The sequence below is a fragment of the Schistocerca gregaria genome, chromosome 2, assembly GCF_023897955.1.
Source record: "Schistocerca gregaria isolate iqSchGreg1 chromosome 2, iqSchGreg1.2, whole genome shotgun sequence".
Taxonomy (NCBI): domain Eukaryota; kingdom Metazoa; phylum Arthropoda; class Insecta; order Orthoptera; family Acrididae; genus Schistocerca; species Schistocerca gregaria.
Genome location: NC_064921.1, coordinates 442,194,702 through 442,219,917, shown reverse-complemented (window position 1 = coordinate 442,219,917; position 25,216 = coordinate 442,194,702). Strand labels below are relative to the sequence as shown.

Sequence of the window (25,216 nt, the reverse complement as noted above, 5' to 3'; positions counted from 1 at the left end):
CCGATCGGATATCGACGTGGACGGATGCTGTCATTAAATGACTCGCGAGTGGGAGCTTGGTCGGCTGCACTGCAGCTGGGCATTAGACGTTAACACCGGCCCAGTACGATGTTTTGAAAGCGTTTTCGAATCGACAAATGTCTTCTTTCCGCAAGCGCTCGCCAAAGACACAGCTGTAGTTCCAGCAGACGAGGTGGCCGAGTGGTTAAGGCGTTGGACTGCTAATCCAATGTGCTCTGCACGCGTGGGTTCGAATCCCATCCTCGTCGAAGAATTTTACGTAAAGCACGCGTTTGCGGTCACTCCTTCCCCATGCGAAACGCCTCTCAGTAGTAACAACGAAGCGTGTACGAGGCCGATAGCGTGTGTATGAAATACGAGACAAAAATGCTTACCAGATGAAAGCGCACAACATTCCATAGCGTATGCCCTTCGAATTAAACATCATTTCGAGATGTATAAGCCAATCAAACTTCGGCTCCAGCGAAGAGTATGTCGGTATCTGCGAACGACGAGTTCTTATTTATATTTAAGTGCATACCTGTCGCAGTCATTTTAACGTATCGAGCCTATAATAATCCATCTGTAGCACAACTGTCGCCTCTCGACAGTTTGCTTTGCGTCAGGCCGCCATATACAGAAGCGATTTGGCAGGGCCTACTGGAGAGACTTGACTTTGCAGACATCCGTCGCTAAGGGCCGCCCAAACACCAAGCTCCATCGCAAACAGCAGGACAATCTTGGGCTAGGACGAACGTCAAAACCTTGCAAGTAATATCAGTGTAGCGTATCGAGCTGTACGTTTCGTTGCAGTAAGTCGTGGGAAAGAATGCCCAGCACATTTCTCATGTGCATTAGACGACACTGCATGTCGATACAATGCTTATTCCTGCAGTAAATAAGTGGTCCGGTGATTTTGCCCCGATCGGATATCGACGTGGACGGATGCTGTCATTAAATGACTCGCGAGTGGGAGCTTGGTCGGCTGCACTGCAGCTGGGCATTAGACGTTAACACCGGCCCAGTACGATGTTTTGAAAGCGTTTTCGAATCGACAAATGTCTTCTTTCCGCAAGCGCTCGCCAAAGACACAGCTGTAGTTCCAGCAGACGAGGTGGCCGAGTGGTTAAGGCGTTGGACTGCTAATCCAATGTGCTCTGCACGCGTGGGTTCGAATCCCATCCTCGTCGAAGAATTTTACGTAAAGCACGCGTTTGCGGTCACTCCTTCCCCATGCGAAACGCCTCTCAGTAGTAACAACGAAGCGTGTACGAGGCCGATAGCGTGTGTATGAAATACGAGACCAAAATGCTTACCAGATGAAAGCGCACAACATTCCATAGCGTATGCCCTTCGAATTAAACATCATTTCGAGATGTATAAGCCAATCAAACTTCGGCTCCAGCGAAGAGTATGTCGGTATCTGCGAACGACGAGTTCTTATTTATATTTAAGTGCATACCTGTCGCAGTCATTTTAACGTATCGAGCCTATAATAATCCATCTGTAGCACAACTGTCGCCTCTCGACAGTTTGCTTTGCGTCAGGCCGCCATATACAGAAGCGATTTGGCAGGGCCTACTGGAGAGACTTGACTTTGCAGACATCCGTCGCTAAGGGCCGCCCAAACACCAAGCTCCATCGCAAACAGCAGGACAATCTTGGGCTAGGACGAACGTCAAAACCTTGCAAGTAATATCAGTGTAGCGTATCGAGCTGTACGTTTCGTTGCAGTAAGTCGTGGGAAAGAATGCCCAGCACATTTCTCATGTGCATTAGACGACACTGCATGTCGATACAATGCTTATTCCTGCAGTAAATAAGTGGTCCGGTGATTTTGCCCCGATCGGATATCGACGTGGACGGATGCTGTCATTAAATGACTCGTGAGTGGGAGCTTGGTCGGCTGCACTGCAGCTGGGCATTAGACGTTAACACCGGCCCAGTACGATGTTTTGAAAGCGTTTTCGAATCGACAAATGTCTTCTTTCCGCAAGCGCTCGCCAAAGACACAGCTGTAGTTCCAGCAGACGAGGTGGCCGAGTGGTTAAGGCGTTGGACTGCTAATCCAATGTGCTCTGCATGCGTGGGTTCGAATCCCATCCTCGTCGAAGAATTTTACGTAAAGCACGCGTTTGCGGTCACTCCTTCCCCATGCGAAACGCCTCTCAGTAGTAACAACGAAGCGTGTACGAGGCCGATAGCGTGTGTATGAAATACGAGACCAAAATGCTTACCAGATGAAAGCGCACAACATTCCATAGCGTATGCCCTTCGAATTAAACATCATTTTTCGAGATGTATAAGCCAATCAAACTTCGGCTCCAGCGAAGAGTATGTCGGTATCTGCGAACGACGAGTTCTTATTTATATTTTTTAAGTGCATACCTGTCGCAGTCATTTTAACGTATCGAGCCTATAATAATCCATCTGTAGCACAACTGTCGCCTCTCGACAGTTTGCTTTGCGTCAGGCCGCCATATACAGAAGCGATTTGGCAGGGCCTACTGGAGAGACTTGACTTTGCAGACATCCGTCGCTAAGGGCCGCCCAAACACCAAGCTCCATCGCAAACAGCAGGACAATCTTGGGCTAGGACGAACGTCAAAACCTTGCAAGTAATATCAGTGTAGCGTATCGAGCTGTACGTTTCGTTGCAGTAAGTCGTGGGAAAGAATGCCCAGCACATTTCTCATGTGCATTAGACGACACTGCATGTCGATACAATGCTTATTCCTGCAGTAAATAAGTGGTCCGGTGATTTTGCCCCGATCGGATATCGACGTGGACGGATGCTGTCATTAAATGACTCGCGAGTGGGAGCTTGGTCGGCTGCACTGCAGCTGGGCATTAGACGTTAACACCGGCCCAGTACGATGTTTTGAAAGCGTTTTCGAATCGACAAATGTCTTCTTTCCGCAAGCGCTCGCCAAAGACACAGCTGTAGTTCCAGCAGACGAGGTGGCCGAGTGGTTAAGGCGTTGGACTGCTAATCCAATGTGCTCTGCACGCGTGGGTTCGAATTCCATCCTCGTCGAAGAATTTTACGTAAAGCACGCGTTTGCGGTCACTCCTTCCCCATGCGAAACGCCTCTCAGTAGTAACAACGAAGCGTGTACGAGGCCGATAGCGTGTGTATGAAATACGAGACCAAAATGCTTACCAGATGAAAGCGCACAACATTCCATAGCGTATGCCCTTCGAATTAAACATCATTTCGAGATGTATAAGCCAATCAAACTTCGGCTCCAGCGAAGAGTATGTCGGTATCTGCGAACGACGAGTTTTTATTTATATTTAAGTGCATACCTGTCGCAGTCATTTTAACGTATCGAGCCTATAATAATCCATCTGTAGCACAACTGTCGCCTCTCGACAGTTTGCTTTGCGTCAGGCCGCCATATACAGAAGCGATTTGGCAGGGCCTACTGGAGAGACTTGACTTTGCAGACATCCGTCGCTAAGGACCGCCCAAACACCAAGCTCCATCGCAAACAGCAGGACAATCTTGGGCTAGGACGAACGTCAAAACCTTGCAAGTAATATCAGTGTAGCGTATCGAGCTGTACGTTTCGTTGCAGTAAGTCGTGGGAAAGAATGCCCAGCACATTTCTCATGTGCATTAGACGACACTGCATGTCGATACAATGCTTATTCCTGCAGTAAATAAGTGGTCCGGTGATTTTGCCCCGATCGGATATCGACGTGGACGGATGCTGTCATTAAATGACTCGCGAGTGGGAGCTTGGTCGGCTGCACTGCAGCTGGGCATTAGACGTTAACACCGGCCCAGTACGATGTTTTGAAAGCGTTTTCGAATCGACAAATGTCTTCTTTCCGCAAGCGCTCGCCAAAGACACAGCTGTAGTTCCAGCAGACGAGGTGGCCGAGTGGTTAAGGCGTTGGACTGCTAATCCAATGTGCTCTGCACGCGTGGGTTCGAATCCCATCCTCGTCGAAGAATTTTACGTAAAGCACGCGTTTGCGGTCACTCCTTCCCCATGCGAAACGCCTCTCAGTAGTAACAACGAAGCGTGTACGAGGCCGATAGCGTGTGTATGAAATACGAGACCAAAATGCTTACCAGATGAAAGCGCACAACATTCCATAGCGTATGCCCTTCGAATTAAACATCATTTCGAGATGTATAAGCCAATCAAACTTCGGCTCCAGCGAAGAGTATGTCGGTATCTGCGAACGACGAGTTCTTATTTATATTTAAGTGCATACCTGTCGCAGTCATTTTAACGTATCGAGCCTATAATAATCCATCTGTAGCACAACTGTCGCCTCTCGACAGTTTGCTTTGCGTCAGGCCGCCATATACAGAAGCGATTTGGCAGGGCCTACTGGAGAGACTTGACTTTGCAGACATCCGTCGCTAAGGGCCGCCCAAACACCAAGCTCCATCGCAAACAGCAGGACAATCTTGGGCTAGGACGAACGTCAAAACCTTGCAAGTAATATCAGTGTAGCGTATCGAGCTGTACGTTTCGTTGCAGTAAGTCGTGGGAAAGAATGCCCAGCACATTTCTCATGTGCATTAGACGACACTGCATGTCGATACAATGCTTATTCCTGCAGTAAATAAGTGGTCCGGTGATTTTGCCCCGATCGGATATCGACGTGGACGGATGCTGTCATTAAATGACTCGCGAGTGGGAGCTTGGTCGGCTGCACTGCAGCTGGGCATTAGACGTTAACACCGGCCCAGTACGATGTTTTGAAAGCGTTTTCGAATCGACAAATGTCTTCTTTCCGCAAGCGCTCGCCAAAGACACAGCTGTAGTTCCAGCAGACGAGGTGGCCGAGTGGTTAAGGCGTTGGACTGCTAATCCAATGTGCTCTGCACGCGTGGGTTCGAATCCCATCCTCGTCGAAGAATTTTACGTAAAGCACGCGTTTGCGGTCACTCCTTCCCCATGCGAAACGCCTCTCAGTAGTAACAACGAAGCGTGTACGAGGCCGATAGCGTGTGTATGAAATACGAGACAAAAATTCTTACCAGATGAAAGCGCACAACATTCCATAGCGTATGCCCTTCGAATTAAACATCATTTCGAGATGTATAAGCCAATCAAACTTCGGCTCCAGCGAAGAGTATGTCGGTATCTGCGAACGACGAGTTCTTATTTATATTTAAGTGCATACCTGTCGCAGTCATTTTAACGTATCGAGCCTATAATAATCCATCTGTAGCACAACTGTCGCCTCTCGACAGTTTGCTTTGCGTCAGGCCGCCATATACAGAAGCGATTTGGCAGGGCCTACTGGAGAGACTTGACTTTGCAGACATCCGTCGCTAAGGGCCGCCCAAACACCAAGCTCCATCGCAAACAGCAGGACAATCTTGGGCTAGGACGAACGTCAAAACCTTGCAAGTAATATCAGTGTAGCGTATCGAGCTGTACGTTTCGTTGCAGTAAGTCGTGGGAAAGAATGCCCAGCACATTTCTCATGTGCATTAGACGACACTGCATGTCGATACAATGCTTATTCCTGCAGTAAATAAGTGGTCCGGTGATTTTGCCCCGATCGGATATCGACGTGGACGGATGCTGTCATTAAATGACTCGCGAGTGGGAGCTTGGTCGGCTGCACTGCAGCTGGGCATTAGACGTTAACACCGGCCCAGTACGATGTTTTGAAAGCGTTTTCGAATCGACAAATGTCTTCTTTCCGCAAGCGCTCGCCAAAGACACAGCTGTAGTTCCAGCAGACGAGGTGGCCGAGTGGTTAAGGCGTTGGACTGCTAATCCAATGTGCTCTGCACGCGTGGGTTCGAATCCCATCCTCGTCGAAGAATTTTACGTAAAGCACGCGTTTGCGGTCACTCCTTCCCCATGCGAAACGCCTCTCAGTAGTAACAACGAAGCGTGTACGAGGCCGATAGCGTGTGTATGAAATACGAGACCAAAATGCTTACCAGATGAAAGCGCACAACATTCCATAGCGTATGCCCTTCGAATTAAACATCATTTCGAGATGTATAAGCCAATCAAACTTCGGCTCCAGCGAAGAGTATGTCGGTATCTGCGAACGACGAGTTCTTATTTATATTTAAGTGCATACCTGTCGCAGTCATTTTAACGTATCGAGCCTATAATAATCCATCTGTAGCACAACTGTCGCCTCTCGACAGTTTGCTTTGCGTCAGGCCGCCATATACAGAAGCGATTTGGCAGGGCCTACTGGAGAGACTTGACTTTGCAGACATCCGTCGCTAAGGGCCGCCCAAACACCAAGCTCCATCGCAAACAGCAGGACAATCTTGGGCTAGGACGAACGTCAAAACCTTGCAAGTAATATCAGTGTAGCGTATCGAGCTGTACGTTTCGTTGCAGTAAGTCGTGGGAAAGAATGCCCAGCACATTTCTCATGTGCATTAGACGACACTGCATGTCGATACAATGCTTATTCCTGCAGTAAATAAGTGGTCCGGTGATTTTGCCCCGATCGGATATCGACGTGGACGGATGCTGTCATTAAATGACTCGCGAGTGGGAGCTTGGTCGGCTGCACTGCAGCTGGGCATTAGACGTTAACACCGGCCCAGTACGATGTTTTGAAAGCGTTTTCGAATCGACAAATGTCTTCTTTCCGCAAGCGCTCGCCAAAGACACAGCTGTAGTTCCAGCAGACGAGGTGGCCGAGTGGTTAAGGCGTTGGACTGCTAATCCAATGTGCTCTGCACGCGTGGGTTCGAATCCCATCCTCGTCGAAGAATTTTACGTAAAGCACGCGTTTGCGGTCACTCCTTCCCCATGCGAAACGCCTCTCAGTAGTAACAACGAAGCGTGTACGAGGCCGATAGCGTGTGTATGAAATACGAGACCAAAATGCTTACCAGATGAAAGCGCACAACATTCCATAGCGTATGCCCTTCGAATTAAACATCATTTCGAGATGTATAAGCCAATCAAACTTCGGCTCCAGCGAAGAGTATGTCGGTATCTGCGAACGACGAGTTCTTATTTATATTTAAGTGCATACCTGTCGCAGTCATTTTAACGTATCGAGCCTATAATAATCCATCTGTAGCACAACTGTCGCCTCTCGACAGTTTGCTTTGCGTCAGGCCGCCATATACAGAAGCGATTTGGCAGGGCCTACTGGAGAGACTTGACTTTGCAGACATCCGTCGCTAAGGGCCGCCCAAACACCAAGCTCCATCGCAAACAGCAGGACAATCTTGGGCTAGGACGAACGTCAAAACCTTGCAAGTAATATCAGTGTAGCGTATCGAGCTGTACGTTTCGTTGCAGTAAGTCGTGGGAAAGAATGCCCAGCACATTTCTCATGTGCATTAGACGACACTGCATGTCGATACAATGCTTATTCCTGCAGTAAATAAGTGGTCCGGTGATTTTGCCCCGATCGGATATCGACGTGGACGGATGCTGTCATTAAATGACTCGCGAGTGGGAGCTTGGTCGGCTGCACTGCAGCTGGGCATTAGACGTTAACACCGGCCCAGTACGATGTTTTGAAAGCGTTTTCGAATCGACAAATGTCTTCTTTCCGCAAGCGCTCGCCAAAGACACAGCTGTAGTTCCAGCAGACGAGGTGGCCGAGTGGTTAAGGCGTTGGACTGCTAATCCAATGTGCTCTGCACGCGTGGGTTCGAATCCCATCCTCGTCGAAGAATTTTACGTAAAGCACGCGTTTGCGGTCACTCCTTCCCCATGCGAAACGCCTCTCAGTAGTAACAACGAAGCGTGTACGAGGCCGATAGCGTGTGTATGAAATACGAGACAAAAATTCTTACCAGATGAAAGCGCACAACATTCCATAGCGTATGCCCTTCGAATTAAACATCATTTCGAGATGTATAAGCCAATCAAACTTCGGCTCCAGCGAAGAGTATGTCGGTATCTGCGAACGACGAGTTCTTATTTATATTTAAGTGCATACCTGTCGCAGTCATTTTAACGTATCGAGCCTATAATAATCCATCTGTAGCACAACTGTCGCCTCTCGACAGTTTGCTTTGCGTCAGGCCGCCATATACAGAAGCGATTTGGCAGGGCCTACTGGAGAGACTTGACTTTGCAGACATCCGTCGCTAAGGGCCGCCCAAACACCAAGCTCCATCGCAAACAGCAGGACAATCTTGGGCTAGGACGAACGTCAAAACCTTGCAAGTAATATCAGTGTAGCGTATCGAGCTGTACGTTTCGTTGCAGTAAGTCGTGGGAAAGAATGCCCAGCACATTTCTCATGTGCATTAGACGACACTGCATGTCGATACAATGCTTATTCCTGCAGTAAATAAGTGGTCCGGTGATTTTGCCCCGATCGGATATCGACGTGGACGGATGCTGTCATTAAATGACTCGCGAGTGGGAGCTTGGTCGGCTGCACTGCAGCTGGGCATTAGACGTTAACACCGGCCCAGTACGATGTTTTGAAAGCGTTTTCGAATCGACAAATGTCTTCTTTCCGCAAGCGCTCGCCAAAGACACAGCTGTAGTTCCAGCAGACGAGGTGGCCGAGTGGTTAAGGCGTTGGACTGCTAATCCAATGTGCTCTGCACGCGTGGGTTCGAATCCCATCCTCGTCGAAGAATTTTACGTAAAGCACGCGTTTGCGGTCACTCCTTCCCCATGCGAAACGCCTCTCAGTAGTAACAACGAAGCGTGTACGAGGCCGATAGCGTGTGTATGAAATACGAGACAAAAATTCTTACCAGATGAAAGCGCACAACATTCCATAGCGTATGCCCTTCGAATTAAACATCATTTCGAGATGTATAAGCCAATCAAACTTCGGCTCCAGCGAAGAGTATGTCGGTATCTGCGAACGACGAGTTCTTATTTATATTTAAGTGCATACCTGTCGCAGTCATTTTAACGTATCGAGCCTATAATAATCCATCTGTAGCACAACTGTCGCCTCTCGACAGTTTGCTTTGCGTCAGGCCGCCATATACAGAAGCGATTTGGCAGGGCCTACTGGAGAGACTTGACTTTGCAGACATCCGTCGCTAAGGGCCGCCCAAACACCAAGCTCCATCGCAAACAGCAGGACAATCTTGGGCTAGGACGAACGTCAAAACCTTGCAAGTAATATCAGTGTAGCGTATCGAGCTGTACGTTTCGTTGCAGTAAGTCGTGGGAAAGAATGCCCAGCACATTTCTCATGTGCATTAGACGACACTGCATGTCGATACAATGCTTATTCCTGCAGTAAATAAGTGGTCCGGTGATTTTGCCCCGATCGGATATCGACGTGGACGGATGCTGTCATTAAATGACTCGCGAGTGGGAGCTTGGTCGGCTGCACTGCAGCTGGGCATTAGACGTTAACACCGGCCCAGTACGATGTTTTGAAAGCGTTTTCGAATCGACAAATGTCTTCTTTCCGCAAGCGCTCGCCAAAGACACAGCTGTAGTTCCAGCAGACGAGGTGGCCGAGTGGTTAAGGCGTTGGACTGCTAATCCAATGTGCTCTGCACGCGTGGGTTCGAATCCCATCCTCGTCGAAGAATTTTACGTAAAGCACGCGTTTGCGGTCACTCCTTCCCCATGCGAAACGCCTCTCAGTAGTAACAACGAAGCGTGTACGAGGCCGATAGCGTGTGTATGAAATACGAGACCAAAATGCTTACCAGATGAAAGCGCACAACATTCCATAGCGTATGCCCTTCGAATTAAACATCATTTCGAGATGTATAAGCCAATCAAACTTCGGCTCCAGCGAAGAGTATGTCGGTATCTGCGAACGACGAGTTCTTATTTATATTTAAGTGCATACCTGTCGCAGTCATTTTAACGTATCGAGCCTATAATAATCCATCTGTAGCACAACTGTCGCCTCTCGACAGTTTGCTTTGCGTCAGGCCGCCATATACAGAAGCGATTTGGCAGGGCCTACTGGAGAGACTTGACTTTGCAGACATCCGTCGCTAAGGGCCGCCCAAACACCAAGCTCCATCGCAAACAGCAGGACAATCTTGGGCTAGGACGAACGTCAAAACCTTGCAAGTAATATCAGTGTAGCGTATCGAGCTGTACGTTTCGTTGCAGTAAGTCGTGGGAAAGAATGCCCAGCACATTTCTCATGTGCATTAGACGACACTGCATGTCGATACAATGCTTATTCCTGCAGTAAATAAGTGGTCCGGTGATTTTGCCCCGATCGGATATCGACGTGGACGGATGCTGTCATTAAATGACTCGCGAGTGGGAGCTTGGTCGGCTGCACTGCAGCTGGGCATTAGACGTTAACACCGGCCCAGTACGATGTTTTGAAAGCGTTTTCGAATCGACAAATGTCTTCTTTCCGCAAGCGCTCGCCAAAGACACAGCTGTAGTTCCAGCAGACGAGGTGGCCGAGTGGTTAAGGCGTTGGACTGCTAATCCAATGTGCTCTGCACGCGTGGGTTCGAATCCCATCCTCGTCGAAGAATTTTACGTAAAGCACGCGTTTGCGGTCACTCCTTCCCCATGCGAAACGCCTCTCAGTAGTAACAACGAAGCGTGTACGAGGCCGATAGCGTGTGTATGAAATACGAGACCAAAATGCTTACCAGATGAAAGCGCACAACATTCCATAGCGTATGCCCTTCGAATTAAACATCATTTCGAGATGTATAAGCCAATCAAACTTCGGCTCCAGCGAAGAGTATGTCGGTATCTGCGAACGACGAGTTCTTATTTATATTTAAGTGCATACCTGTCGCAGTCATTTTAACGTATCGAGCCTATAATAATCCATCTGTAGCACAACTGTCGCCTCTCGACAGTTTGCTTTGCGTCAGGCCGCCATATACAGAAGCGATTTGGCAGGGCCTACTGGAGAGACTTGACTTTGCAGACATCCGTCGCTAAGGGCCGCCCAAACACCAAGCTCCATCGCAAACAGCAGGACAATCTTGGGCTAGGACGAACGTCAAAACCTTGCAAGTAATATCAGTGTAGCGTATCGAGCTGTACGTTTCGTTGCAGTAAGTCGTGGGAAAGAATGCCCAGCACATTTCTCATGTGCATTAGACGACACTGCATGTCGATACAATGCTTATTCCTGCAGTAAATAAGTGGTCCGGTGATTTTGCCCCGATCGGATATCGACGTGGACGGATGCTGTCATTAAATGACTCGCGAGTGGGAGCTTGGTCGGCTGCACTGCAGCTGGGCATTAGACGTTAACACCGGCCCAGTACGATGTTTTGAAAGCGTTTTCGAATCGACAAATGTCTTCTTTCCGCAAGCGCTCGCCAAAGACACAGCTGTAGTTCCAGCAGACGAGGTGGCCGAGTGGTTAAGGCGTTGGACTGCTAATCCAATGTGCTCTGCACGCGTGGGTTCGAATCCCATCCTCGTCGAAGAATTTTACGTAAAGCACGCGTTTGCGGTCACTCCTTCCCCATGCGAAACGCCTCTCAGTAGTAACAACGAAGCGTGTACGAGGCCGATAGCGTGTGTATGAAATACGAGACCAAAATGCTTACCAGATGAAAGCGCACAACATTCCATAGCGTATGCCCTTCGAATTAAACATCATTTCGAGATGTATAAGCCAATCAAACTTCGGCTCCAGCGAAGAGTATGTCGGTATCTGCGAACGACGAGTTCTTATTTATATTTAAGTGCATACCTGTCGCAGTCATTTTAACGTATCGAGCCTATAATAATCCATCTGTAGCACAACTGTCGCCTCTCGACAGTTTGCTTTGCGTCAGGCCGCCATATACAGAAGCGATTTGGCAGGGCCTACTGGAGAGACTTGACTTTGCAGACATCCGTCGCTAAGGGCCGCCCAAACACCAAGCTCCATCGCAAACAGCAGGACAATCTTGGGCTAGGACGAACGTCAAAACCTTGCAAGTAATATCAGTGTAGCGTATCGAGCTGTACGTTTCGTTGCAGTAAGTCGTGGGAAAGAATGCCCAGCACATTTCTCATGTGCATTAGACGACACTGCATGTCGATACAATGCTTATTCCTGCAGTAAATAAGTGGTCCGGTGATTTTGCCCCGATCGGATATCGACGTGGACGGATGCTGTCATTAAATGACTCGCGAGTGGGAGCTTGGTCGGCTGCACTGCAGCTGGGCATTAGACGTTAACACCGGCCCAGTACGATGTTTTGAAAGCGTTTTCGAATCGACAAATGTCTTCTTTCCGCAAGCGCTCGCCAAAGACACAGCTGTAGTTCCAGCAGACGAGGTGGCCGAGTGGTTAAGGCGTTGGACTGCTAATCCAATGTGCTCTGCACGCGTGGGTTCGAATCCCATCCTCGTCGAAGAATTTTACGTAAAGCACGCGTTTGCGGTCACTCCTTCCCCATGCGAAACGCCTCTCAGTAGTAACAACGAAGCGTGTACGAGGCCGATAGCGTGTGTATGAAATACGAGACCAAAATGCTTACCAGATGAAAGCGCACAACATTCCATAGCGTATGCCCTTCGAATTAAACATCATTTCGAGATGTATAAGCCAATCAAACTTCGGCTCCAGCGAAGAGTATGTCGGTATCTGCGAACGACGAGTTCTTATTTATATTTAAGTGCATACCTGTCGCAGTCATTTTAACGTATCGAGCCTATAATAATCCATCTGTAGCACAACTGTCGCCTCTCGACAGTTTGCTTTGCGTCAGGCCGCCATATACAGAAGCGATTTGGCAGGGCCTACTGGAGAGACTTGACTTTGCAGACATCCGTCGCTAAGGGCCGCCCAAACACCAAGCTCCATCGCAAACAGCAGGACAATCTTGGGCTAGGACGAACGTCAAAACCTTGCAAGTAATATCAGTGTAGCGTATCGAGCTGTACGTTTCGTTGCAGTAAGTCGTGGGAAAGAATGCCCAGCACATTTCTCATGTGCATTAGACGACACTGCATGTCGATACAATGCTTATTCCTGCAGTAAATAAGTGGTCCGGTGATTTTGCCCCGATCGGATATCGACGTGGACGGATGCTGTCATTAAATGACTCGCGAGTGGGAGCTTGGTCGGCTGCACTGCAGCTGGGCATTAGACGTTAACACCGGCCCAGTACGATGTTTTGAAAGCGTTTTCGAATCGACAAATGTCTTCTTTCCGCAAGCGCTCGCCAAAGACACAGCTGTAGTTCCAGCAGACGAGGTGGCCGAGTGGTTAAGGCGTTGGACTGCTAATCCAATGTGCTCTGCACGCGTGGGTTCGAATCCCATCCTCGTTGAAGAATTTTACGTAAAGCACGCGTTTGCGGTCACTCCTTCCCCATGCGAAACGCCTCTCAGTAGTAACAACGAAGCGTGTACGAGGCCGATAGCGTGTGTATGAAATACGAGACCAAAATGCTTACCAGATGAAAGCGCACAACATTCCATAGCGTATGCCCTTCGAATTAAACATCATTTCGAGATGTATAAGCCAATCAAACTTCGGCTCCAGCGAAGAGTATGTCGGTATCTGCGAACGACGAGTTCTTATTTATATTTAAGTGCATACCTGTCGCAGTCATTTTAACGTATCGAGCCTATAATAATCCATCTGTAGCACAACTGTCGCCTCTCGACAGTTTGCTTTGCGTCAGGCCGCCATATACAGAAGCGATTTGGCAGGGCCTACTGGAGAGACTTGACTTTGCAGACATCCGTCGCTAAGGGCCGCCCAAACACCAAGCTCCATCGCAAACAGCAGGACAATCTTGGGCTAGGACGAACGTCAAAACCTTGCAAGTAATATCAGTGTAGCGTATCGAGCTGTACGTTTCGTTGCAGTAAGTCGTGGGAAAGAATGCCCAGCACATTTCTCATGTGCATTAGACGACACTGCATGTCGATACAATGCTTATTCCTGCAGTAAATAAGTGGTCCGGTGATTTTGCCCCGATCGGATATCGACGTGGACGGATGCTGTCATTAAATGACTCGCGAGTGGGAGCTTGGTCGGCTGCACTGCAGCTGGGCATTAGACGTTAACACCGGCCCAGTACGATGTTTTGAAAGCGTTTTCGAATCGACAAATGTCTTCTTTCCGCAAGCGCTCGCCAAAGACACAGCTGTAGTTCCAGCAGACGAGGTGGCCGAGTGGTTAAGGCGTTGGACTGCTAATCCAATGTGCTCTGCACGCGTGGGTTCGAATCCCATCCTCGTCGAAGAATTTTACGTAAAGCACGCGTTTGCGGTCACTCCTTCCCCATGCGAAACGCCTCTCAGTAGTAACAACGAAGCGTGTACGAGGCCGATAGCGTGTGTATGAAATACGAGACCAAAATGCTTACCAGATGAAAGCGCACAACATTCCATAGCGTATGCCCTTCGAATTAAACATCATTTCGAGATGTATAAGCCAATCAAACTTCGGCTCCAGCGAAGAGTATGTCGGTATCTGCGAACGACGAGTTCTTATTTATATTTAAGTGCATACCTGTCGCAGTCATTTTAACGTATCGAGCCTATAATAATCCATCTGTAGCACAACTGTCGCCTCTCGACAGTTTGCTTTGCGTCAGGCCGCCATATACAGAAGCGATTTGGCAGGGCCTACTGGAGAGACTTGACTTTGCAGACATCCGTCGCTAAGGGCCGCCCAAACACCAAGCTCCATCGCAAACAGCAGGACAATCTTGGGCTAGGACGAACGTCAAAACCTTGCAAGTAATATCAGTGTAGCGTATCGAGCTGTACGTTTCGTTGCAGTAAGTCGTGGGAAAGAATGCCCAGCACATTTCTCATGTGCATTAGACGACACTGCATGTCGATACAATGCTTATTCCTGCAGTAAATAAGTGGTCCGGTGATTTTGCCCCGATCGGATATCGACGTGGACGGATGCTGTCATTAAATGACTCGCGAGTGGGAGCTTGGTCGGCTGCACTGCAGCTGGGCATTAGACGTTAACACCGGCCCAGTACGATGTTTTGAAAGCGTTTTCGAATCGACAAATGTCTTCTTTCCGCAAGCGCTCGCCAAAGACAGAGCTGTAGTTCCAGCAGACGAGGTGGCCGAGTGGTTAAGGCGTTGGACTGCTAATCCAATGTGCTCTGCACGCGTGGGTTCGAATCCCATCCTCGTCGAAGAATTTTACGTAAAGCACGCGTTTGCGGTCACTCCTTCCCCATGCGAAACGCCTCTCAGTAGTAACAACGAAGCGTGTACGAGGCCGATAGCGTGTGTATGAAATACGAGACCAAAATGCTTACCAGATGAAAGCGCACAACATTCCATAGCGTATGCCCTTCGAATTAAACATCATTTCGAGATGTATAAGCCAATCAAACTTCGGCTCCAGCGAAGAGTATGTCGGTATCTGCGAACGACGAGTTCTTATTTATATTTAAGTGCATACCTGTCGCAGTCATTTTAACGTATCGAGCCTATAATAATCCATCTGTAGCACAACTGTCGCCTCTCGACAGTTTGCTTTGCGTCAGGCCGCCATATACAGAAGCGATTTGGCAGGGCCTACTGGAGAGACTTGACTTTGCAGACATCCGTCGCTAAGGGCCGCCCAAACACCAAGCTCCATCGCAAACAGCAGGACAATCTTGGGCTAGGACGAACGTCAAAACCTTGCAAGTAATATCAGTGTAGCGTATCGAGCTGTACGTTTCGTTGCAGTAAGTCGTGGGAAAGAATGCCCAGCACATTTCTCATGTGCATTAGACGACACTGCATGTCGATACAATGCTTATTCCTGCAGTAAATAAGTGGTCCGGTGATTTTGCCCCGATCGGATATCGACGTGGACGGATGCTGTCATTAAATGACTCGCGAGTGGGAGCTTGGTCGGCTGCACTGCAGCTGGGCATTAGACGTTAACACCGGCCCAGTACGATGTTTTGAAAGCGTTTTCGAATCGACAAATGTCTTCTTTCCGCAAGCGCTCGCCAAAGACACAGCTGTAGTTCCAGCAGACGAGGTGGCCGAGTGGTTAAGGCGTTGGACTGCTAATCCAATGTGCTCTGCACGCGTGGGTTCGAATCCCATCCTCGTCGAAGAATTTTACGTAAAGCACGCGTTTGCGGTCACTCCTTCCCCATGCGAAACGCCTCTCAGTAGTAACAACGAAGCGTGTACGAGGCCGATAGCGTGTGTATGAAATACGAGACCAAAATGTTTACCAGATGAAAGCGCACAACATTCCATAGCGTATGCCCTTCGAATTAAACATCATTTTTCGAGATGTATAAGCCAATCAAACTTCGGCTCCAGCGAAGAGTATGTCGGTATCTGCGAACGACGAGTTCTTATTTATATTTTTTAAGTGCATACCTGTCGCAGTCATTTTAACGTATCGAGCCTATAATAATCCATCTGTAGCACAACTGTCGCCTCTCGACAGTTTGCTTTGCGTCAGGCCGCCATATACAGAAGCGATTTGGCAGGGCCTACTGGAGAGACTTGACTTTGCAGACATCCGTCGCTAAGGGCCGCCCAAACACCAAGCTCCATCGCAAACAGCAGGACAATCTTGGGCTAGGACGAACGTCAAAACCTTGCAAGTAATATCAGTGTAGCGTATCGAGCTGTACGTTTCGTTGCAGTAAGTCGTGGGAAAGAATGCCCAGCACATTTCTCATGTGCATTAGACGACACTGCATGTCGATACAATGCTTATTCCTGCAGTAAATAAGTGGTCCGGTGATTTTGCCCCGATCGGATATCGACGTGGACGGATGCTGTCATTAAATGACTCGCGAGTGGGAGCTTGGTCGGCTGCACTGCAGCTGGGCATTAGACGTTAACACCGGCCCAGTACGATGTTTTGAAAGCGTTTTCGAATCGACAAATGTCTTCTTTCCGCAAGCGCTCGCCAAAGACACAGCTGTAGTTCCAGCAGACGAGGTGGCCGAGTGGTTAAGGCGTTGGACTGCTAATCCAATGTGCTCTGCACGCGTGGGTTCGAATCCCATCCTCGTCGAAGAATTTTACGTAAAGCACGCGTTTGCGGTCACTCCTTCCCCATGCGAAACGCCTCTCAGTAGTAACAACGAAGCGTGTACGAGGCCGATAGCGTGTGTATGAAATACGAGACCAAAATGCTTACCAGATGAAAGCGCACAACATTCCATAGCGTATGCCCTTCGAATTAAACATCATTTCGAGATGTATAAGCCAATCAAACTTCGGCTCCAGCGAAGAGTATGTCGGTATCTGCGAACGACGAGTTCTTATTTATATTTAAGTGCATACCTGTCGCAGTCATTTTAACGTATCGAGCCTATAATAATCCATCTGTAGCACAACTGTCGCCTCTCGACAGTTTGCTTTGCGTCAGGCCGCCATATACAGAAGCGATTTGGCAGGGCCTACTGGAGAGACTTGACTTTGCAGACATCCGTCGCTAAGGGCCGCCCAAACACCAAGCTCCATCGCAAACAGCAGGACAATCTTGGGCTAGGACGAACGTCAAAACCTTGCAAGTAATATCAGTGTAGCGTATCGAGCTGTACGTTTCGTTGCAGTAAGTCGTGGGAAAGAATGCCCAGCACATTTCTCATGTGCATTAGACGACACTGCATGTCGATACAATGCTTATTCCTGCAGTAAATAAGTGGTCCGGTGATTTTGCCCCGATCGGATATCGACGTGGACGGATGCTGTCATTAAATGACTCGCGAGTGGGAGCTTGGTCGGCTGCACTGCAGCTGGGCATTAGACGTTAACACCGGCCCAGTACGATGTTTTGAAAGCGTTTTCGAATCGACAAATGTCTTCTTTCCGCAAGCGCTCGCCAAAGACACAGCTGTAGTTCCAGCAGACGAGGTGGCCGAGTGGTTAAGGCGTTGGACTGCTAATCCAATGTGCTCTGCACGCGTGGGTTCGAATCCCATCCTCGTCGAAGAATTTTACGTAAAGCACGCGTTTGCGGTCACTCCTTCCCCATGCGAAACGCCTCTCAGTAGTAACAACGAAGCGTGTACGAGGCCGATAGCGTGTGTATGAAATACGAGACCAAAATGCTTACCAGATGAAAGCGCACAACATTCCATAGCGTATGCCCTTCGAATTAAACATCATTTCGAGATGTATAAGCCAATCAAACTTCGGCTCCAGCGAAGAGTATGTCGGTATCTGCGAACGACGAGTTCTTATTTATATTTAAGTGCATACCTGTCGCAGTCATTTTAACGTATCGAGCCTATAATAATCCATCTGTAGCACAACTGTCGCCTCTCGACAGTTTGCTTTGCGTCAGGCCGCCATATACAGAAGCGATTTGGCAGGGCCTACTGGAGAGACTTGACTTTGCAGACATCCGTCGCTAAGGGCCGCCCAAACACCAAGCTCCATCGCAAACAGCAGGACAATCTTGGGCTAGGACGAACGTCAAAACCTTGCAAGTAATATCAGTGTAGCGTATCGAGCTGTACGTTTCGTTGCAGTAAGTCGTGGGAAAGAATGCCCAGCACATTTCTCATGTGCATTAGACGACACTGCATGTCGATACAATGCTTATTCCTGCAGTAAATAAGTGGTCCGGTGATTTTGCCCCGATCGGATATCGACGTGGACGGATGCTGTCATTAAATGACTCGCGAGTGGGAGCTTGGTCGGCTGCACTGCAGCTGGGCATTAGACGTTAACACCGGCCCAGTACGATGTTTTGAAAGCGTTTTCGAATCGACAAATGTCTTCTTTCCGCAAGCGCTCGCCAAAGACACAGCTGTAGTTCCAGCAGACGAGGTGGCCGAGTGGTTAAGGCGTTGGACTGCTAATCCAATGTGCTCTGCACGCGTGGGTTCGAATCCCATCCTCGTCGAAGAATTTTACGTAAAGCACGCGTTTGCGGTCACTCCTTCCCCATGCGAAACGCCTCTCAGTAGTAACAACGAAGCGTGTACGAGGCCGATAGCGTGTGTATGAAATACGAGACCAAAATGCTTACCAGATGAAAGCGCACAACATTCCATAGCGTATGCCCTTCGAATTAAACATCATTTTTCGAGATGTATAAGCCAATCAAACTTCGGCTCCAGCGAAGAGTATGTCGGTATCTGCGAACGACGAGTTCTTATTTATATTTTTTAAGTGCATACCTGTCGCAGTCATTTTAACGTATCGAGCCTATAATAATCCATCTGTAGCACAACTGTCGCCTCTCGACAGTTTGCTTTGCGTCAGGCCGCCATATACAGAAGCGATTTGGCAGGGCCTACTGGAGAGACTTGACTTTGCAGACATCCGTCGCTAAGGGCCGCCCAAACACCAAGCTCCATCGCAAACAGCAGGACAATCTTGGGCTAGGACGAACGTCAAAACCTTGCAAGTAATATCAGTGTAGCGTATCGAGCTGTACGTTTCGTTGCAGTAAGTCGTGGGAAAGAATGCCCAGCACGTTTCTCATGTGCATTAGACGACACTGCATGTCGATACAATGCTTATTCCTGCAGTAAATAAGTGGTCCGGTGATTTTGCCCCGATCGGATATCGACGTGGACGGATGCTGTCATTAAATGACTCGCGAGTGGGAGCTTGGTCGGCTGCACTGCAGCTGGGCATTAGACGTTAACACCGGCCCAGTACGATGTTTTGAAAGCGTTTTCGAATCGACAAATGTCTTCTTTCCGCAAGCGCTCGCCAAAGACACAGCTGTAGTTCCAGCAGACGAGGTGGCCGAGTGGTTAAGGCGTTGGACTGCTAATCCAATGTGCTCTGCACGCGTGGGTTCGAATCCCATCCTCGTCGAAGAATTTTACGTAAAGCACGCGTTTGCGGTCACTCCTTCCCCATGCGAAACGCCTCTCAGTAGTAACAACGAAGCGTGTACGAGGCCGATAGCGTGTGTATGAAATACGAGACCAAAATGCTTACCAGATGAAAGCGCACAACATTCCATAGCGTATGCCCTTCGAATTAAACATCATTTTTCGAGATGTATAAGCCAATCAAACTTCGGCTCCAGCGAAGAGTATGTCGGTATCTGCGAACGACGAGTTCTTATTTATATTTTTTAAGTGCATACCTGTCGCAGTCATTTTAACGTATCGAGCCTATAATAATCCATCTGTAGCACAACTGTCGCCTCTCGACAGTTTGCTTTGCGTCAGGCCGCCATATACAGAAGCGATTTGGCAGGGCCTACTGGAGAGACTTGACTTTGCAGACATCCGTCGCTAAGGGCCGCCCAAACACCAAGCTCCATCGCAAACAGCAGGACAATCTTGGGCTAGGACGAACGTCAAAACCTTGCAAGTAATATCAGTGTAGCGTATCGAGCTGTACGTTTCGTTGCAGTAAGTCATGGGAAAGAATGCCCAGCACATTTCTCATGTGCATTAGACGACACTGCATGTCGATACAATGCTTATTCCTGCAGTAAATAAGTGGTCCGGTGATTTTGCCCCGATCGGATATCGACGTGGACGGATGCTGTCATTAAATGACTCGCGAGTGGGAGCTTGGTCGGCTGCACTGCAGCTGGGCATTAGACGTTAACACCGGCCCAGTACGATGTTTTGAAAGCGTTTTCGAATCGACAAATGTCTTCTTTCCGCAAGCGCTCGCCAAAGACACAGCTGTAGTTCCAGCAGACGAGGTGGCCGAGTGGTTAAGGCGTTGGACTGCTAATCCAATGTGCTCTGCACGCGTGGGTTCGAATCCCATCCTCGTCGAAGAATTTTACGTAAAGCACGCGTTTGCGGTCACTCCTTCCCCATGCGAAACGCCTCTCAGTAGTAACAACGAAGCGTGTACGAGGCCGATAGCGTGTGTATGAAATACGAGACAAAAGTGCTTACCAGATGAAAGCGCACAACATTCCATAGCGTATGCCCTTCGAATTAAACATCATTTCGAGATGTATAAGCCAATCAAACTTCGGCTCCAGCGAAGAGTATGTCGGTATCTGCGAACGACGAGTTCTTATTTATATTTAAGTGCATACCTGTCGCAGTCATTTTAACGTATCGAGCCTATAATAATCCATCTGTAGCACAACTGTCGCCTCTCGACAGTTTGCTTTGCGTCAGGCCGCCATATACAGAAGCGATTTGGCAGGGCCTACTGGAGAGACTTGACTTTGCAGACATCCGTCGCTAAGGGCCGCCCAAACACCAAGCTCCATCGCAAACAGCAGGACAATCTTGGGCTAGGACGAACGTCAAAACCTTGCAAGTAATATCAGTGTAGCGTATCGAGCTGTACGTTTCGTTGCAGTAAGTCGTGGGAAAGAATGCCCAGCACATTTCTCATGTGCATTAGACGACACTGCATGTCGATACAATGCTTATTCCTGCAGTAAATAAGTGGTCCGGTGATTTTGCCCCGATCGGATATCGACGTGGACGGATGCTGTCATTAAATGACTCGCGAGTGGGAGCTTGGTCGGCTGCACTGCAGCTGGGCATTAGACGTTAACACCGGCCCAGTACGATGTTTTGAAAGCGTTTTCGAATCGACAAATGTCTTCTTTCCGCAAGCGCTCGCCAAAGACACAGCTGTAGTTCCAGCAGACGAGGTGGCCGAGTGGTTAAGGCGTTGGACTGCTAATCCAATGTGCTCTGCACGCGTGGGTTCGAATCCCATCCTCGTCGAAGAATTTTACGTAAAGCACGCGTTTGCGGTCACTCCTTCCCCATGCGAAACGCCTCTCAGTAGTAACAACGAAGCGTGTACGAGGCCGATAGCGTGTGTATGAAATACGAGACCAAAATGCTTACCAGATGAAAGCGCACAACATTCCATAGCGTATGCCCTTCGAATTAAACATCATTTTTCGAGATGTATAAGCCAATCAAACTTCGGCTCCAGCGAAGAGTATGTCGGTATCTGCGAACGACGAGTTCTTATTTATATTTTTTAAGTGCATACCTGTCGCAGTCATTTTAACGTATCGAGCCTATAATAATCCATCTGTAGCACAACTGTCGCCTCTCGACAGTTTGCTTTGCGTCAGGCCGCCATATACAGAAGCGATTTGGCAGGGCCTACTGGAGAGACTTGACTTTGCAGACATCCGTCGCTAAGGGCCGCCCAAACACCAAGCTCCATCGCAAACAGCAGGACAATCTTGGGCTAGGACGAACGTCAAAACCTTGCAAGTAATATCAGTGTAGCGTATCGAGCTGTACGTTTCGTTGCAGTAAGTCATGGGAAAGAATGCCCAGCACATTTCTCATGTGCATTAGACGACACTGCATGTCGATACAATGCTTATTCCTGCAGTAAATAAGTGGTCCGGTGATTTTGCCCCGATCGGATATCGACGTGGACGGATGCTGTCATTAAATGACTCGCGAGTGGGAGCTTGGTCGGCTGCACTGCAGCTGGGCATTAGACGTTAACACCGGCCCAGTACGATGTTTTGAAAGCGTTTTCGAATCGACAAATGTCTTCTTTCCGCAAGCGCTCGCCAAAGACACAGCTGTAGTTCCAGCAGACGAGGTGGCCGAGTGGTTAAGGCGTTGGACTGCTAATCCAATGTGCTCTGCACGCGTGGGTTCGAATCCCATCCTCGTCGAAGAATTTTACGTAAAGCACGCGTTTGCGGTCACTCCTTCCCCATGCGAAACGCCTCTCAGTAGTAACAACGAAGCGTGTACGAGGCCGATAGCGTGTGTATGAAATACGAGACAAAAATGCTTACCAGATGAAAGCGCACAACATTCCATAGCGTATGCCCTTCGAATTAAACATCATTTTTCGAGATGTATAAGCCAATCAAACTTCGGCTCCAGCGAAGAGTATGTCGGTATCTGCGAACGACGAGTTCTTATTTATATTTAAGTGCATACCTGTCGCAGTCATTTTAACGTATCGAGCCTATAATAATCCATCTGTAGCACAACTGTCGCCTCTCGACAGTTTGCTTTGCGTCAGGCCGCCATATACAGAAGCGATTTGGCAGGGCCTACTGGAGAGACTTGACTTTGCAGACATCCGTCGCTAAGGGCCGCCCAAACACCAAGCTCCATCGCAAACAGCAGGACAATCTTGGGCTAGGACGAACGTCAAAACCTTGCAAGTAATATCAGTGTAGCGTATCGAGCTGTACGTTTCGTTGCAGTAAGTCGTGGGAAAGAATGCCCAGCACATTTCTCATGTGCATTAGACGACACTGCATGTCGATACAATGCTTATTCCTGCAGTAAATAAGTGGTCCGGTGATTTTGCCCCGATCGGATATCGACGTGGACGGATGCTGTCATTAAATGACTCGCGAGTGGGAGCTTGGTCGGCTGCACTGCAGCTGGGCATTAGACGTTAACACCGGCCCAGTACGATGTTTTGAAAGCGTTTTCGAATCGACAAATGTCTTCTTTCCGCAAGCGGTCGCCAAAGACACAGCTGTAGTTCCAGCAGACGAGGTGGCCGAGTGGTTAAGGCGTTGGACTGCTAATCCAATGTGCTCTGCACGCGTGGGTTCGAATCCCATCCTCGTCGAAGAATTTTACGTAAAGCACGCGTTTGCGGTCACTCCTTCCCCATGCGAAACGCCTCTCAGTAGTAACAACGAAGCGTGTACGAGGCCGATAGCGTGTGTATGAAATACGAGACCAAAATGCTTACCAGATGAAAGCGCACAACATTCCATAGCGTATGCCCTTCGAATTAAACATCATTTTTCGAGATGTATAAGCCAATCAAACTTCGGCTCCAGCGAAGAGTATGTCGGTATCTGCGAACGACGAGTTCTTATTTATATTTTTTAAGTGCATACCTGTCGCAGTCATTTTAACGTATCGAGCCTATAATAATCCATCTGTAGCACAACTGTCGCCTCTCGACAGTTTGCTTTGCGTCAGGCCGCCATATACAGAAGCGATTTGGCAGGGCCTACTGGAGAGACTTGACTTTGCAGACATCCGTCGCTAAGGGCCGCCCAAACACCAAGCTCCATCGCAAACAGCAGGACAATCTTGGGCTAGGACGAACGTCAAAACCTTGCAAGTAATATCAGTGTAGCGTATCGAGCTGTACGTTTCGTTGCAGTAAGTCATGGGAAAGAATGCCCAGCACATTTCTCATGTGCATTAGACGACACTGCATGTCGATACAATGCTTATTCCTGCAGTAAATAAGTGGTCCGGTGATTTTGCCCCGATCGGATATCGACGTGGACGGATGCTGTCATTAAATGACTCGCGAGTGGGAGCTTGGTCGGCTGCACTGCAGCTGGGCATTAGACGTTAACACCGGCCCAGTACGATGTTTTGAAAGCGTTTTCGAATCGACAAATGTCTTCTTTCCGCAAGCGCTCGCCAAAGACACAGCTGTAGTTCCAGCAGACGAGGTGGCCGAGTGGTTAAGGCGTTGGACTGCTAATCCAATGTGCTCTGCACGCGTGGGTTCGAATCCCATCCTCGTCGAAGAATTTTACGTAAAGCACGCGTTTGCGGTCACTCCTTCCCCATGCGAAACGCCTCTCAGTAGTAACAACGAAGCGTGTACGAGGCCGATAGCGTGTGTATGAAATACGAGACAAAAATGCTTACCAGATGAAAGCGCACAACATTCCATAGCGTATGCCCTTCGAATTAAACATCATTTCGAGATGTATAAGCCAATCAAACTTCGGCTCCAGCGAAGAGTATGTCGGTATCTGCGAACGACGAGTTCTTATTTATATTTAAGTGCATACCTGTCGCAGTCATTTTAACGTATCGAGCCTATAATAATCCATCTGTAGCACAACTGTCGCCTCTCGACAGTTTGCTTTGCGTCAGGCCGCCATATACAGAAGCGATTTGGCAGGGCCTACTGGAGAGACTTGACTTTGCAGACATCCGTCGCTAAGGGCCGCCCAAACACCAAGCTCCATCGCAAACAGCAGGACAATCTTGGGCTAGGACGAACGTCAAAACCTTGCAAGTAATATCAGTGTAGCGTATCGAGCTGTACGTTTCGTTGCAGTAAGTCGTGGGAAAGAATGCCCAGCACATTTCTCATGTGCATTAGACGACACTGCATGTCGATACAATGCTTATTCCTGCAGTAAATAAGTGGTCCGGTGATTTTGCCCCGATCGGATATCGACGTGGACGGATGCTGTCATTAAATGACTCGCGAGTGGGAGCTTGGTCGGCTGCACTGCAGCTGGGCATTAGACGTTAACACCGGCCCAGTACGATGTTTTGAAAGCGTTTTCGAATCGACAAATGTCTTCTTTCCGCAAGCGCTCGCCAAAGACACAGCTGTAGTTCCAGCAGACGAGGTGGCCGAGTGGTTAAGGCGTTGGACTGCTAATCCAATGTGCTCTGCACGCGTGGGTTCGAATCCCATCCTCATCGAAGAATTTTACGTAAAGCACGCGTTTGCGGTCACTCCTTCCCCATGCG

General features: G+C 48.8%; 28 non-coding genes across 28 annotated transcripts; all 28 read left to right on the top strand.

Moving 5' to 3' along the window:
* The first annotated feature begins 187 nt into the window (after positions 1-187).
* On the top strand, positions 188-269 carry Trnas-gcu (transfer RNA serine (anticodon GCU)). The gene has a single exon. It is a non-coding gene; the product is annotated as a tRNA-Ser (tRNA).
* Positions 270-1,108: 839 nt separating this feature from the next.
* Trnas-gcu (transfer RNA serine (anticodon GCU)) lies at positions 1,109-1,190 on the top strand. Its single transcript has one exon. It is a non-coding gene; the product is annotated as a tRNA-Ser (tRNA).
* An 839-nt stretch (positions 1,191-2,029) lies between these two features.
* On the top strand, positions 2,030-2,111 carry Trnas-gcu (transfer RNA serine (anticodon GCU)). The gene has a single exon. It is a non-coding gene; the product is annotated as a tRNA-Ser (tRNA).
* An 844-nt stretch (positions 2,112-2,955) lies between these two features.
* Trnas-gcu (transfer RNA serine (anticodon GCU)) lies at positions 2,956-3,037 on the top strand. The gene has a single exon. It is a non-coding gene; the product is annotated as a tRNA-Ser (tRNA).
* Positions 3,038-3,876: 839 nt separating this feature from the next.
* Trnas-gcu (transfer RNA serine (anticodon GCU)) lies at positions 3,877-3,958 on the top strand. Its single transcript has one exon. It is a non-coding gene; the product is annotated as a tRNA-Ser (tRNA).
* An 839-nt stretch (positions 3,959-4,797) lies between these two features.
* On the top strand, positions 4,798-4,879 carry Trnas-gcu (transfer RNA serine (anticodon GCU)). The gene has a single exon. It is a non-coding gene; the product is annotated as a tRNA-Ser (tRNA).
* An 839-nt stretch (positions 4,880-5,718) lies between these two features.
* Positions 5,719-5,800, top strand: Trnas-gcu (transfer RNA serine (anticodon GCU)). The gene has a single exon. It is a non-coding gene; the product is annotated as a tRNA-Ser (tRNA).
* An 839-nt stretch (positions 5,801-6,639) lies between these two features.
* Positions 6,640-6,721, top strand: Trnas-gcu (transfer RNA serine (anticodon GCU)). Its single transcript has one exon. It is a non-coding gene; the product is annotated as a tRNA-Ser (tRNA).
* Positions 6,722-7,560: 839 nt separating this feature from the next.
* Positions 7,561-7,642, top strand: Trnas-gcu (transfer RNA serine (anticodon GCU)). Its single transcript has one exon. It is a non-coding gene; the product is annotated as a tRNA-Ser (tRNA).
* An 839-nt stretch (positions 7,643-8,481) lies between these two features.
* Trnas-gcu (transfer RNA serine (anticodon GCU)) lies at positions 8,482-8,563 on the top strand. Its single transcript has one exon. It is a non-coding gene; the product is annotated as a tRNA-Ser (tRNA).
* Positions 8,564-9,402: 839 nt separating this feature from the next.
* On the top strand, positions 9,403-9,484 carry Trnas-gcu (transfer RNA serine (anticodon GCU)). Its single transcript has one exon. It is a non-coding gene; the product is annotated as a tRNA-Ser (tRNA).
* Positions 9,485-10,323: 839 nt separating this feature from the next.
* On the top strand, positions 10,324-10,405 carry Trnas-gcu (transfer RNA serine (anticodon GCU)). The gene has a single exon. It is a non-coding gene; the product is annotated as a tRNA-Ser (tRNA).
* Positions 10,406-11,244: 839 nt separating this feature from the next.
* On the top strand, positions 11,245-11,326 carry Trnas-gcu (transfer RNA serine (anticodon GCU)). Its single transcript has one exon. It is a non-coding gene; the product is annotated as a tRNA-Ser (tRNA).
* An 839-nt stretch (positions 11,327-12,165) lies between these two features.
* On the top strand, positions 12,166-12,247 carry Trnas-gcu (transfer RNA serine (anticodon GCU)). Its single transcript has one exon. It is a non-coding gene; the product is annotated as a tRNA-Ser (tRNA).
* Positions 12,248-13,086: 839 nt separating this feature from the next.
* On the top strand, positions 13,087-13,168 carry Trnas-gcu (transfer RNA serine (anticodon GCU)). The gene has a single exon. It is a non-coding gene; the product is annotated as a tRNA-Ser (tRNA).
* Positions 13,169-14,007: 839 nt separating this feature from the next.
* Positions 14,008-14,089, top strand: Trnas-gcu (transfer RNA serine (anticodon GCU)). The gene has a single exon. It is a non-coding gene; the product is annotated as a tRNA-Ser (tRNA).
* An 839-nt stretch (positions 14,090-14,928) lies between these two features.
* Trnas-gcu (transfer RNA serine (anticodon GCU)) lies at positions 14,929-15,010 on the top strand. Its single transcript has one exon. It is a non-coding gene; the product is annotated as a tRNA-Ser (tRNA).
* An 839-nt stretch (positions 15,011-15,849) lies between these two features.
* On the top strand, positions 15,850-15,931 carry Trnas-gcu (transfer RNA serine (anticodon GCU)). The gene has a single exon. It is a non-coding gene; the product is annotated as a tRNA-Ser (tRNA).
* An 844-nt stretch (positions 15,932-16,775) lies between these two features.
* On the top strand, positions 16,776-16,857 carry Trnas-gcu (transfer RNA serine (anticodon GCU)). Its single transcript has one exon. It is a non-coding gene; the product is annotated as a tRNA-Ser (tRNA).
* An 839-nt stretch (positions 16,858-17,696) lies between these two features.
* On the top strand, positions 17,697-17,778 carry Trnas-gcu (transfer RNA serine (anticodon GCU)). Its single transcript has one exon. It is a non-coding gene; the product is annotated as a tRNA-Ser (tRNA).
* Positions 17,779-18,617: 839 nt separating this feature from the next.
* Positions 18,618-18,699, top strand: Trnas-gcu (transfer RNA serine (anticodon GCU)). Its single transcript has one exon. It is a non-coding gene; the product is annotated as a tRNA-Ser (tRNA).
* An 844-nt stretch (positions 18,700-19,543) lies between these two features.
* Positions 19,544-19,625, top strand: Trnas-gcu (transfer RNA serine (anticodon GCU)). Its single transcript has one exon. It is a non-coding gene; the product is annotated as a tRNA-Ser (tRNA).
* An 844-nt stretch (positions 19,626-20,469) lies between these two features.
* Trnas-gcu (transfer RNA serine (anticodon GCU)) lies at positions 20,470-20,551 on the top strand. Its single transcript has one exon. It is a non-coding gene; the product is annotated as a tRNA-Ser (tRNA).
* Positions 20,552-21,390: 839 nt separating this feature from the next.
* Trnas-gcu (transfer RNA serine (anticodon GCU)) lies at positions 21,391-21,472 on the top strand. Its single transcript has one exon. It is a non-coding gene; the product is annotated as a tRNA-Ser (tRNA).
* An 844-nt stretch (positions 21,473-22,316) lies between these two features.
* On the top strand, positions 22,317-22,398 carry Trnas-gcu (transfer RNA serine (anticodon GCU)). The gene has a single exon. It is a non-coding gene; the product is annotated as a tRNA-Ser (tRNA).
* An 841-nt stretch (positions 22,399-23,239) lies between these two features.
* Trnas-gcu (transfer RNA serine (anticodon GCU)) lies at positions 23,240-23,321 on the top strand. The gene has a single exon. It is a non-coding gene; the product is annotated as a tRNA-Ser (tRNA).
* Positions 23,322-24,165: 844 nt separating this feature from the next.
* On the top strand, positions 24,166-24,247 carry Trnas-gcu (transfer RNA serine (anticodon GCU)). Its single transcript has one exon. It is a non-coding gene; the product is annotated as a tRNA-Ser (tRNA).
* Positions 24,248-25,086: 839 nt separating this feature from the next.
* Trnas-gcu (transfer RNA serine (anticodon GCU)) lies at positions 25,087-25,168 on the top strand. Its single transcript has one exon. It is a non-coding gene; the product is annotated as a tRNA-Ser (tRNA).
* The last annotated feature ends 48 nt before the right edge of the window (positions 25,169-25,216 follow it).